We start from the raw sequence: 13,352 nt of genomic DNA on the forward strand, positions 1-13,352 counted from the left end.
TGGGATTACTGTAGCAAGATTATCCGGGCGTTACAGACCCCCTGCTAGTTCTGGACACCATACAAGGAGAAGAAGCAGGCTAGCCGTGCCCTTTCTTCCTCCTCCCCCCCCCAAAACAGCTCAAGGAGCGTTGCGTAGCTAGTTGATTCATCGAGTGAGCATGCGGAGACCCCGCAGAGCAGCAGTAGGGGTGTTATCTCCTTGGAGAGCCCTGAAGCTAGGTAAGATCCGCCGGCGTGCATGTCTTCGCCCCATCCCGCTTCCAGGCACCGGCGACGTCTTACTGGTTCCCACAAAGATAAGCCACCCGTTGGCATATGTCGCACCTACCACCCGACATTTGGCGCCCACCGTGGGGCCAGGCGCACCGTCGTTCGGAGACCTGTTCTAGACGGGAACCCTCTTCCTCCCCAGCGAGCGTAGCCAGCCCGGCACGCCCGATGGCGCTTGCCACGACACGCTGCAAGGCGTCACCAGCATCTGCGCGGCAAGCGGCCTCGCCGATCTCCCCGACGAGACCTTCATCCCCGACGAGCTCGCCTCCGACGCGGGCACTGACCGCCTCGCCAACCTTCTCGGCCAGCTCCATGTCTCCAGCGAGCCCGCTGCGGACCTGGAGTCGGTTGGTTCCACCGACCCGATGCCTGTCGACTCCGACACGGCCTCCTACGACGCCTTCCCCACCAACTTCGCGATCTACAACGACCCGCTTCCTTGGGCCGACGGCCACGATGCTGTCGCCGCCGAAGTAATGGTTGTCGGCCACGGCGGCCCGGCCGACGAGAGCGCCCGCGATGCCTCGCGCGCGGCGGCCCACGACCTGTCCGCACCTCTCCCGGCCGACGCTGACGACGAAGCCCTGGAGGCACGCCGCCTCGCCCTCCTCGCAGAGGGCCGGAGGCTAGCCTCCGTAAGACACCAAACTGAGGCCTACCGGCACGAGGCTGACCGCGCTGCCTTCGGCACGCCGGCCCCGGGCGGGCCAAGCCGGGCCGGCCTTGTCAAGCAACGCGGCGCCGTCATCGCCGACACACTGGGAGTCGACCGCCCGGTCTATGCCACTCCGCTCGAGAACTTGCGTGCCGCCCAGGCGGCCGTAGACGAGCTGGACGGCCTGGAGGCCGAAGACCTTCCCCACATGACCCGGCACATCCAGCAGTTGATTGACGCCGCCACGCAGTGGCACGAAGCCGACGCTCGCGTGGAAAGCCTTCCCCCGCGCCGAGAGCACGGCGCGACGTCTCGGACGCCGACTACGAGCGATACCCGCGCGTGACGCGAGAAGGAGCCGGCTACCAGCCGCAGCCGGACTCGGATCTCCATCGAGCGGGACGCGGATGGTCATCCCCGAGCCATGGAGTGGCGGGGCGACCCGCCTCCTCCTCCGCCCCGTGGAGAGAGATATCCCGCCTCACCGCCAGTGGCGCACCCGACTCTCAGCGGCCGGCTGGGCTGCCGCGAAGGAATTGGCGAGAACGACGCCCGTCATCGGATCGACCGCCTGGCGCGATCCCTGGCATTGGAAGAAGAAGACGATGTCGGCCCGCCTTGCTTTGGCCCCCGCATCCGCGACGAGCCCTTTCCCAAAGGGTTCTCGCTCCCAAGAGACACGCCCAAGTACAACGGCTCCGTGAAGCCGGAAGACTGGTTGATCGACTACTCCACCGCAGTTAGCATAGCCAACGGCAATCGGCGCGTCGCCGTGAAGTACGTGCCCCTCATGCTGCAGGGCACGGCGCGGACTTGGCTCAACAGCCTCAAGCCGCGTAGCATCAACAGCTGGCTAGACTTCACAGAAGCCTTCATCCGCAACTTCACCAGCACCTACAAGCGGGCTCCCAAGCCCAGACAGCTCTCCTTGTGCGTGCAAGGCCCCACCGAGTCCACTCGCGATTACCTCACGCGTTGGGCCGAGCTCCGCAACTCCTGTGAAGGGGTGCACGAGGTGCAAGCCATAGAATACTTCACAGCCGGATGCCGAGAAGGCACCCTCCTCAAGCACAAACTCCTCTGCGACGAGCCGGCTCGACGAGCTTCTGGACATAGCGGACAAGTACGCCACCGCCGACTCCTCGATGAAGACCGAGCTTCGGGTAGACGCGTCCGGAAAGGTGCTCAACCCGGCGCCCAAGACGCCAGCTGGAGAACCCGGCCGACACCCCAACTCGAACGACAACAAGCGCAAGGGCCCCGCGCCACCTCCCGCTAGCCGGCAGGTGGCCACGGTCGAAGATGCGCCGCCTGAAGAACGACCGGCGCCCAAGAAGCCCAAGGGCGGCAGGCCGGCTTGGCAGCCCGCCTTCTCCTACGAGCAAACCCTCGACGCCCCTTGCAAGTTCCACAGCGGCGCGAAGCCGTCCAACCACATGACCCGGAAGTGCAACTGGCTCACCCGAATCTCTAAAGGCGAGGGGCTCTTGCCACCTCCGCCCGCCGGCCCGCCTCCACCGCCTCCGGCCGCTCGGCCCGCAGTCGGAGCCGTGCATGACGAGTTTACTGATGAGCAAGCAACCTACGTCGTCTTCACCAGCCAGCCCGAAGACCGGCGCAGCAAACGCCGAGAGCTCCAGGAAGTCAGCGTGGTCGCTGCCAACCCCGCTGGACACATGCATTGGTCAGAAAAGCCCATCAGCTGGAGCCGGGCCGACCACCCGGAGGTGATGCCGTCTCCCGGCTCTTATGCTTTGGTCCTGGAAGCCACCCTTGCAACGGACAGACGCGCCGCCCGCTTCTCTCGTGTGTTGATAGACGGCGGGAGCAGCATCAACATCTTGTATCGTGACACCCTGGAGAAGTTGAACGTCAAGACAAAGCAGCTCACGCCCACTCGGACAGTGTTCCACGGCATCGTACCCGGCCTGTCCTGCGCCCCCATTGGCAAAATCAAGATTGATGTACTTTTTGGGGGCAAGGAGCATTTCCGCCGGGAAGCGATCTGGTTTGAAGTGGTGGACCTGGAAAGCCCTTACCATGCATTGCTGGGCCGACCTGCCTTGGCCAAATTCATGGCGGTTCCCCACTATGCATACCTCAAGATGAAGATACCAAGAGCCAAAGGCGCCATCACCGTAGCCGGCGACTACAGGAAGTCCTCCGAGTGCGCCGCGGCCAGCAGCCGGCTGGCCGAGTCCCTTGTGATCGCCGAAGAGAAGAAGATGCTGGACCGAGTCGTGGCCATAGCCGGCAAGCAGTCGGCCGTGTCCCCCGACCCCAAGGAGCATGATGCTCAAGGATCTTTCCAGCCAGCCAAGGAGACGAAGAAGATACCTCTCGACCCCGAGCACCCAGAGAGGTTTGCCGTCATCGGGGCAAACCTGAACAGCAAATAGGAAGGCGAGCTCGCCGATTTCCTCCGTGAGAATCGGGACATCTTTGCGTGGTCCCCCAAGGACATGCCGGGTGTTCCGAGGAAATTCGCCGAGCACAAACTACATGTTCGAGAAGACGCGAAGCCAGTCAGACAACCCCTTCGCCGGCTGTCGGAGGAGAAACGCAGGATTGTAGGGGAGGAGATAGCCCGGCTCTTGGCGGCCGGCTTTATCATGGAAGTTTTCTTTCCAGAGTGGCTCGCCAACCCGGTCCTTGTGCTGAAGAATAATAACAAGTGGCGCATGTGTATAGACTACACAAGTCTCAACAAGGCCTGCCCCAAAGATCCTTTTGCCCTGCCAAGGATAGACCAAGTGATAGACTCCACAGCCGGATGCGAGCTGTTGAGTTTTTTGGATGCTTACTCTGGATATCACCAGATAAAGCTAGACCCGGATGACCGCCTGAAGACCGCCTTCATCACGCCGTTCGGAGCCTTCTGCTACCTGACTATGACATTCGGCTTGAGAAATGCCGGTGCCACCTTTCAACGTTGCATGCAGAAGTGCCTCCTCAAGCAACTCGGCAGAAACGCTCACGTATACGTGGACGACATCGTGGTGAAGACGGAGAAGCGTGTCACCTTGCTGGAAGACCTCAAGGAAACATTTGAGAACCTACGCCGGTTCCAAATCAACCTCAACCCTGAGAAATGCGTGTTCGGGGTGCCAGCCGGCCAGCTCCTAGGCTTCCTGGTCTTCGAACGCGGCATCGAATGCAACCCAGCGAAGATCAAGGCCATCGAGAGAATGGCGATCCCTACCAAGCTTCGAGACATTCAGAAATTCACCGGGTGCTTGGCCTCCTTGAACCGCTTCATGAGCCGGCTCGGAGAGAAAGCTCTCCCCCTCTACCGCCTCATGAAGAAGAGCACTCACTTCGAGTGGAACAACCAGGCCGACCAAGCTTTCCACGAGTTAAAGAAGATGCTGGCCACGTCGCCTGTCCTCACGGCGCCGATCGAGAAAGAGCCCATGCTCCTTTACATCGCTGCAACCAGCCAGGTGGTCAGCACCGTCATCGTAGTCCAGCGCCCGGAAGAAGGCCGAGCCCAGCCGGTCCAGAGGCCGGTGTATTATTTGAGCGAGGTGTTGTCCGCCTCAAAGCAGAACTACCCGCACTACCAAAAGATGTGTTACGGCGTGTACTTCACCGCCAAGAAGCTGAAGCCCTACTTTCAAGAGCATCCCGTCATGGTCGTATGCACTGCCCCGCTAGCCGAGATCATAGGCAGCCGGGATGCATCCGGCCGGGTGGCGAAATGGGCCATCGAGCTGGCCCCATACACGATCTTCTACTAGCCCCGCACTGCCATCAAGTCCCAAGCACTGGCTGACTTCCTCGTCGAATGGGCCGAGACCCAGTACCTGCCGCCGGCTCCCGACTCCACCCATTGGCGCATGCACTTCGACGGGTCCAAGATGCGCACCGGCTTGGGAGCCGGCATCGTCCTTACCTCTCCCAAAGGCGACAAGCTCAGATACACGCTACAAATCCACTTTGCCGCCTCCAACAATGTGGCCGAGTACTAGGCGCTCATACACGGACTCCGGCTTGCCAAAGAACTTGGCATTCGCCGGATCCTATGTTATGGCGACTCGGACCTGGTAGTCTAGCAGTCATCCGGTGACTGGGATGCCAAGGACGCGAACATGGCGAGCTACCGTTTCCTGGTCCAACAACTCAGCGGATACTTTGAAGGATGCAAGTTCCTCCACGTACCTCGAGACGACAACGAGCCAGCCGATGCCCTGGCTCGAATAGGCTCCACCCGGCAAACAATTCCAACCGGCGTCGCTCTACAACGCCTCCTCAAGCCGTCCATCAAGCCGTCTCCGGAATCCGATTCCATCTTCGTGCCACCTGAACCCGATGCGGCCAGGTCCGGCTCGAAGAATCAAGTAGCCGACCCCAAGACCCCCCGTAGCCAGCCCGGCGACTACGGTAGCCGGCTCGGGGACTACGGTAGCCGGCCCGGGGACTACGGTAGCCGGCCCGGGGACTGCGCCAACACTACAGCCGGCGGCTGACTCCAGCACCTCACCGCCCAGCCCGCCCACCCTGGTGGCAGTAGCCACTTTGGCAGTAGAAGAAGTCGCGGCCCCGTCATGGGCTCAGTCCATCCTCAACTTCCTAGTAAACCAAGACCTGCCGGCTGACGAAACAGAAGCAAGACAAGTCCAGCGCCGAGCCGGAGCATACACAATCGTCAACAGAGAACTACTCAAGCGCAGTGTCACCGGAGTCCTCCAGCGATGCGTCGAGCAAGAGAAGGGCATTGCAATCCTCGCAGACATTCACCAAGGAGAGTGCGGCCACCATGCGGCCTCAAGATCACTTGTCGCCAAAGCCTTCCGCCATGGTTTCTTCTGGCCGACTGCTTTGGACGACGCCAAAGAATTAGTCAAGCATTGCAAGGGATGCCAGCTTTTCAGCTCCAAGCAACACATGCCGGCTTCGGCACTCAGGACCATTCCCCTCACTTGGCCCTTTGCCGTTTGGGGACTGGACATGGTGGGCCCATTCAAGACGGCGCGCTGCGGCATGACGCATTTGCTCGTCGCCGTGGACAAATTCACCAAGTGGGTTGAGGCGAAGCCGATCAAGAAGCTGAATGGGCCGACTGCCGTGACGTTCATCACGGACATAACAACTCGGTACGGCGTGCCGCACAGCGTCATCACCAACAATGGCACAAATTTCGCCAAAGGAGCCTTGGCACGTTTCTGCGCAGCCCAAGGTATCCGGCTGGACTTAGCATCCGTCGCCCACCCGCAGTCAAACGGCCAGGTCGAGCGAGCCAACGGCCTCATCCTCTCTGGCATCAAGCCCCGACTGGTTGTACCTCTGGAGCGCTCAGCCGGCTGTTGGCTCGATGAGCTGCCGGCTGTCCTCTGGAGTCTGCGCACTACACCAAACAAGTCAACCGGCTTCACCCCTTTCTTCCTTGTGTATGGTGCCGAGGCGGTCATTCTAACTGACATCGAGTTTGACTCGCCTCGAGTAACCATGTACACGGAAGTGGAGGCCAAGGAAGCACGAGAAGACGGCGTCGACCTGCTGGAAGAAAGCCGGCTGTTAGCTCTCAGCCGGTCTGCAATTTACCAGCAGGGTTTGCGCCGCTACCACAACCGGAAGGTCAGGCCAAGATCTTTCCAAGAGGGCGACCTTGTGCTCCGGCTGATTCAGCGAACAGCCGGCCAGCACAAGCTCTCAGCCCCTTGGGAAGGCCCTTTCGTCATCAGCAGAGCTCTAGGCAACGACTCCTACTACCTGATCGACGCACAGAAGCCGAAGGCACGCAAGAGATACGACTCCGGCAAGGAGTCGGAACGGCCATGGAACGCCAACCTCCTTCGACGATTTTACAGTTGAAAGGCAGTATGTATCACGCTAACTTTTGTATTAAGTACAAGACAATAGGCTCCCCGAGGAGGGCTCGGGGACTGCCATTCCTTATTTATGAATGAAAAATATCATGCTTGTCATATCATTTACTTATTCCGTCCGGCACCGAGTCCGATTAGTCAGCTCGGGGACTGGCCGACTGAAGTTATATTAGAAGTCCTACCCGCAGTCAGACAAGTAGTGTGCTGGCTCTTAAGCCTTCCCTTGCCAAAAGTCGCAGTTCGAAGAACCGGCTGTCCGGCTGGCAAGGGTTAAAGGTAGGAACGACCACCCACACGAAAAACGGCTAGGGACTAACGGACTAATATAACAAAGCCGGTTTTTCCCACACCGCCGACCGGCTACCAGAGTAGCCGGCCGGCCGGTTTCCATTCACTTTACTTTAAATCCAAGAAAGCTCAAGTACTTGCCTCCCCAAAGAGGGAAGGTGACAAAGGAAAAAGCCTGAGGATAAACAAGCATACGCGAATGGAAACCAAACATGCACATGATAATATTTACACAAAAAGACCTCCTAGAGGCCAGCATTCAACATAGTTTGGATACACCCCTAGTGGGTGGAACTGCGAAACTTAACAAAGATTGTTCAAAGACAACAAAGTAGGAAAGATAAAGACGGCAGGTCAAGCTGGCGGAGCGGCCGACTGGTTGGCGGAGACGGTTGCGCCGGCTGAAGGAGCGGCCGGCTGACGAACTTCGGCTTGGTCGCCGCCTCCCGCAGAGGGCGCGCTTCCACGCGCCTCGTTGCTGGAGGCACGGTCGGCCTGAGGTCGGCTGGTTGTTCCACCAGCCGGCTCGACGTCTCCGCCGTCGTCGTCTTCGTCTTCTTCGCCCTCGTCGCTAGAGGCGATCTCCTCCGCCGAGTCCTCGCCCACCGCCGGGTTCAGCCCGAACCACTCCTCCGGCTGCGCGACACCGTCATCATCGATTTCGGGTGTGAAAACGCTGATGTCGGTGCACTCGGCGATCGTTGAAGCCCGCTGGGCGATAGCCGGCCTCACCGCCTCCAGCTCCGCATCGGCCTCCATCCGCCAAGTGCGCAGCTGGTCCAGGCTCAGCCCTGGGTACCAAGCCCGGACGAATTCCAACGCCCGCCCGGCTCCGAGGCGGGCCGCTGACGCTTTCCAAGCCTCGAAGCGACCAACTGTGACTTCCATCCAGTCGGCAGTTCGGCTCGGAGTGCGGGGGATCGTCTCGCCGGGCCAGAGGGCGGCCAGCACTTGCGCCCCGGCACGTTGGAGCCGGCGAAGCATCCGATGAGCCGGCTGCAACCGTGCCTGAACAGCCAGAAGCTGCTCCTCAAGGGTCCGGTTTGCATCCGGCGCGATGTCGGCCCCCGCTTGCTGGCGCGCCTCGCGATGGGCCTCAATGCTTTGGGCGGCGAAGGCGGAGTAGCCTGGGAAGTAATCTGCAAGAAACAACAAGCAAGAGCTCAAGATAACTCAAAAAACCCAAGCGGCAAGTGGCAGGAGAGGGCCGAGGAAGGCAACTTACCATCGATCAAGTCCTCGATCCGGCCGAAGCCTTCATCCAGAGCTCGCCGGGTCTCAGACCAGCTCGCCGCCTCCGTCTCATATTCCGCTAGCAAGGTGGCTTCACTTTCCCGCGCCGCCTGCAGGGCCGCCTTGTGGCTTTCCTCTTGGTCGGCCAGCTTCTTGGCCAGGCGATCTCGTTCCTGGACCAAGGCAGCGCACTCGGCCTCTTTGGTGTAAAGGGCGGCCTTCGCTTCGCCAAGCTCCTTCCTCAAGTCGGCGTTGGCCCCTGAAGACAAAGAAGAAGAAAAATCAATAAGAAAAGAGTCGTCAAGAAAGATCCGACCCGACTGCGCAGCAATCGGCCCGGATCTCGGGGACTACACCTAGTGGGTGCGCTGACGCGCCCCCACAGGAGATAAACAAAACCAAGTACTTACTTCGGCTGTCGGCCAGGTCGTCGGTCCGCCGGCTCAACTCTTGAGCCTGGGAGTCGAAGGCGGTGGCACGAAGGTTGTGGTATTCCTGAAAGTTTAGAAAGAAAGCAAAGTAAGGTGGCCGTCGAGAAAGTTCCAACCCGACTGCGCAGCAGTCGGCCCGGATCTCGGGGACTACACCCAGTGGGTGCGCTGACGCGCCCCCATGGAAGAAATCAAGAAAGCAAAGCAGCTAAGAGCGAAGGACTCACCCGGATAGTGGTTCGCGTTGACAAGAACTCTTGGTTGAGCTGTTGCAGCAGGGCGGCTTGAGCTTGTAGCCGGCTCCGGACCCCTTGAGCCGCCGCATCCAGCTCGCTGGTCCCCCCCGCTGGGAGTCCACTCGGACACGGAGGTGCTGGCCGCCTCCAGATCTCCAGCCAGCTGGCCTGCGCCCGCGGCTCGGCGCAACTCCGGCAGAGCAGCGCCTCCTCCAGCACGCCGGCCCGTCGCCAGCTGCACCTTGAGGCCGGCCTTGCTCTCTGGCTCACCTCCGGCCGGCTCCTCCGGCGCCGCTGACGATTGACCGCCCTGGCCCGCTCCGGTTGGCGCCGCAGGCGGCGCTCTCCCGGCCAAGGCCATGGGCTCCTCCTCCCTCTCCAACAGCGGCGGGTCTTCGATGATCTCCTCCGCGAAGGGCAATGGGGTGTCGGGGGCCACGGCTCGGAGAGGAACGGCGAGCAACGGAGGCTGGCTGCACTAGCTTTCCGGCCTCCGTCTCTGCGGGAGCCGCCTCCCTCTGGGCCTTGGCTACAGCTTCAGCCTGCCCCTTTGCCGCCTGGGCGGCCGCCTTCTCCGCCGCCTCGCGCTCTTCCCGCGCTTCGCGGGCGTTCCGCTCTGTGGCCTCCCTAAGATCGGCGTGGGGGTCCACGCGGCGGGAGCTCGAAGACCCTCCAGCCGGCCCCACGACGGAGCCGCCCGGGCCCCGATCAAGAGAAAGCGGCGCCCTGTCCAGCAAGCGAAGAAAAGTTAAGAAGACATTCAAAGAAAAGAGAACAACGACAAGACTGCGGCAAAGCAATTAAAGGCTTACGCCGAGACCGCCTGGGGCTGTTTCACAGCCTTGCGGAAGCGGGCCGCCTTCGTGGCCGCCTCTTCTCGCTTCGTCGCCGCGGCGGAAGGTTTGGACTTCTTCGGCCGACTGCCGAAGAGGCCTAGAGCGGCCCGACGCTTCTGCGCGCAGCCGGCAGCCGGCGCGACGGACAAGCCCGCGCCCTGTTGGTCGGCCGTCGGCTGGCGACGCGAAGCGACTTCAGCTTCAAAGTCGTCCGGCCAGTCCTCGAAGCTCGCGGTGAACCTTGAGCCTCCGGGCTCGGCACTGTCCCCCACGACGGCGTCTTCCATGGCGGCCGCCCCCAAGTCCGGGTTGTCAACATCATCCACCGCGCGGTCGGGGGCGTACTGGCGTTCGATCCCTGCCGCCCCGGCCGGCGGCGCAAGAAGAGGGTTCTGCACAGAGAACCGGCTGGTCAGAAGCCGGCCGTCACGAAGCCAGCTGACGACGAAAAAGAAGATAAAGAGAGAAACCTACCACGGGTGGAGGATTTGCGCGAGAATACGGCGCCTTGCCGTACTGCCAGTCCCCGCTGAGCTTGCAATTGGCAATGTAGTTGACCATAAGCGCCACCTCCGCGTGGGGCATCTCCCATGTGCTCAGCCGGCTTGGGTCGAAGCGGCCGCTCATCTGACACATCATATCGGGCCGGCTCTGGAGAGGAAGGATCCGGCGCTCCACGAAGGCGGCCACCAAGTCGGCCCCGCGCAAGCCTTCCGACTGAATCAGCACCCGAAGCCGGGAGATGGCGGCGTTCCCGGCCGGAGACAACGACCGGGATCGGAAGCTCCACGAGGGCTGCCTCCCAGCCGGCGGGCCGGCTACGTAAGCCGGCAGGTTGATGTAGTCTTCTTGCTCGGCGACGTTCTTCACATAGAAATAAGATCTCTGCCAGACCTTTACCGACTGGATCAGGCGGATGGGCGGGAACGGATTGTTCTCGCTCGCCCTCCTCATGGCGATGAAGGCTCCGCAGGGGGCGGGCATGCCGGCGCCGACTGTGCCGAGCTTGCTCTGGAAGAACTCTCCCCAGAGCTCCAGCGTGGGTAGCAGCCCTAAGAAGCCTTCGCAGAGGGAGACGAAGGCCGACAGCAGCATCACCGCATTGGGCATGAGGTGATGCGGCTGGAGGTTGTAGAAGTCGAGGAAGGAACGCAGAAACTCGCTCGCCGGGAGGCCGAAGCCGCACAGGCAGTGCGAGCGGAAGATGACCCGCTCGCCCTCCTCCGGCGCCGGCGAGATCTCCCTCTCGGGCGCCAGGCGGACCTATACGCGGTCAGCGCCGGGCAGGCGCCGGGTCTGGCGAAGGAACTCCACGTGATCTTCATGGACGCTGGAGCCGTCCCAGGAGCTTGACAATGCCATGGGAGCGAGGTGGCATGGAGACGCGACGGCGCTGAGACGGGAGGCTGCAGCGGCAGTGAGAGGAAAAAGACGAGAGTTTGGAGGGACGGAGTGGGAGGGAGCGCGCGAACCTCTGTCGCTCCCCCTCCTCCCCCTACTTATAGGCTCACGTGGCGGAGCCGAGGAGGCGTGGCGTGGGGAAGCGTGGGGGTCGATCGTGCCCACTTCCCACGCCCCGCGATTACCGATCCTTAATGGCGAGACGAAAATTGCCTTGAGAAGGCGAGCGGCCCTGTGGGCCACGGGAGATCCGCGCCCGGACCGAGGCTCGCGGGTGGCGGGCCCGGGCCTGCGGCGGCGTCCCATCGCGCGCGTGCGCTCGCAGGATCCTGCCGCCACGTGGCCGCGAGAGGGCCCGTGGTTAGCATGCAGGCCCCCTCTCCTCCCGCCTACGCGAGGTTATCTGAAGTCGGCGTACGCCGCGAAGCCGGCTCTTCAGGATAGGAAGCTGACCAAGCTTCTCGTCCCCTTGTTCACCTCGGAGCTCGATCAGCTTCGGGGACTACTGTCGGAGTAAATAGCCATGGGTAGCCTAGCCGGCTTCCCCTGGCACTTCTGCAAAAACTACGAGCCAGCCCGGCTCTCAAGAATCCAAGACATAGGGCCGCCTTCCCATAGCCGGCTGCGATCTAGGCCGGCTTTTGGAAGGCGGTCCAACTTTGACCCTCATGAGAGGGCCGACTCCAAGACACCGGCTGTGAGAAGGCCGACTCCTTCGAGCCGGCTCCCCGCAAAGCAGTCAAGACCGTACCCACGAAGTTTGCACCCACCTAACGGCGGTACGACGGGGCGTGGCTACAGAAGAGTCTACCCCCCTCGAATCCCGGGGCACGCCTGGCACAGTGCGCCGTACGGGGTAGGCATGACCCGTCCGGCGCAGCACTGTTGCCATGTTGACCCTGGCCTCACCCACGACGGGCCGCCAGCGCGGCCCACAGGCGGTGGGCCCCTTTGCGCAGAGAGACGGCCAAAGGCGGCTGCGCTCCCAACCAGCCGGCCCAAGACGGAGCAGGCTCCCCGCAGCCGGCTCGCCGCCTCCCTCGAAGGAGACGCCCCATTAAGGAGACAACACGCGGTAAGGCTACAGCGATCGTCCGGCAGGCGGCGGCACTGTAACCGCGCTTGCCACGATGAAGCTCACGTCAACAAGATGAAGCCACAGTGACCAGCCGCTGACCAGGCCCGGGGCATTGGGGCCCGCTTGCTGACCAAGGAGCTGGCAGCCGGCGGGACCCACCAGTCGGCGGGCCCCAGCAGCCGGCGCAGGAGCCGGCAAGCACAGTCACAGACGGCTGGGCCCCGCGCCCAGCCGGATTACCATTGTACCCCCGGGGGGTAGGCCTATATAAACCCTCCGGAGCACCCATGCAAAGGGTTCGACCCCCTGCTAGTTCTGGACACCATACAAGGAGAAGAAGCAGGCTAGCCGTGCCCTTTCTTCCTCCTCCCCCCCCAAAACAGCTCAAGGAGCGTTGTGTAGCTACTTGATTCATCGAGTGAGCATGCGGAGACCCCGCAGAGCAGCAGTAGTGGTGTTATCTCCTTGGAGAGCCCCGAAGCTGGGTAAGATCCGCCGGCGTGCATGTCTTCACCCCATCCCGCTTCCAGGCACCGGCGACGTCTTACTGGTTCCCACAAAGATAAGCCACCCGTTGGCATATGTCGCACCTACCACCCGACAATAAGGTATACCGCTCCATGATTGGTTCTTTATTATACTTATGTGCATCTAGGCCAGATATTATGCTTAGTGTTTGCATGTGTGCACGATTTCAAGCTACTCCGAAGGAATCACACCATAAGGCTGTGAAGCATATTCTTCAATATCTAGCTCACACACCAACACTTGGATTATGGTACCCCAAGGGCTTGGCTTTTTGATCTCATCGGATATTCTGACTCTGACTATGCTAGTGATCGTGTGGACCACAAGTCAACATCTGGTACATGTCATTTCTTTGGACGATCTTTGGTCTGTTGGTCCTCGAAGAAACAGAACTGCGTATCACTATCTACTGCTGAAGCTGAGTACATTGCCGCTGGTTCTTGCTGTGCTCAATTGCTATGGATGAAGCAAACTCTCTTGGACTACGGCGTCAACATGAAGAATGTGCCTCTCTTCTGTGACAATGAGAGTGCCATCAAGATTGCTCATAACCCAGTTCAGCA

This window comes from Triticum urartu, chromosome 4A, assembly GCF_056163025.1.
Source record: "Triticum urartu cultivar PI428250 chromosome 4A, HENAU_Tu73, whole genome shotgun sequence".
Taxonomy (NCBI): Eukaryota; Viridiplantae; Streptophyta; class Magnoliopsida; order Poales; family Poaceae; genus Triticum; species Triticum urartu.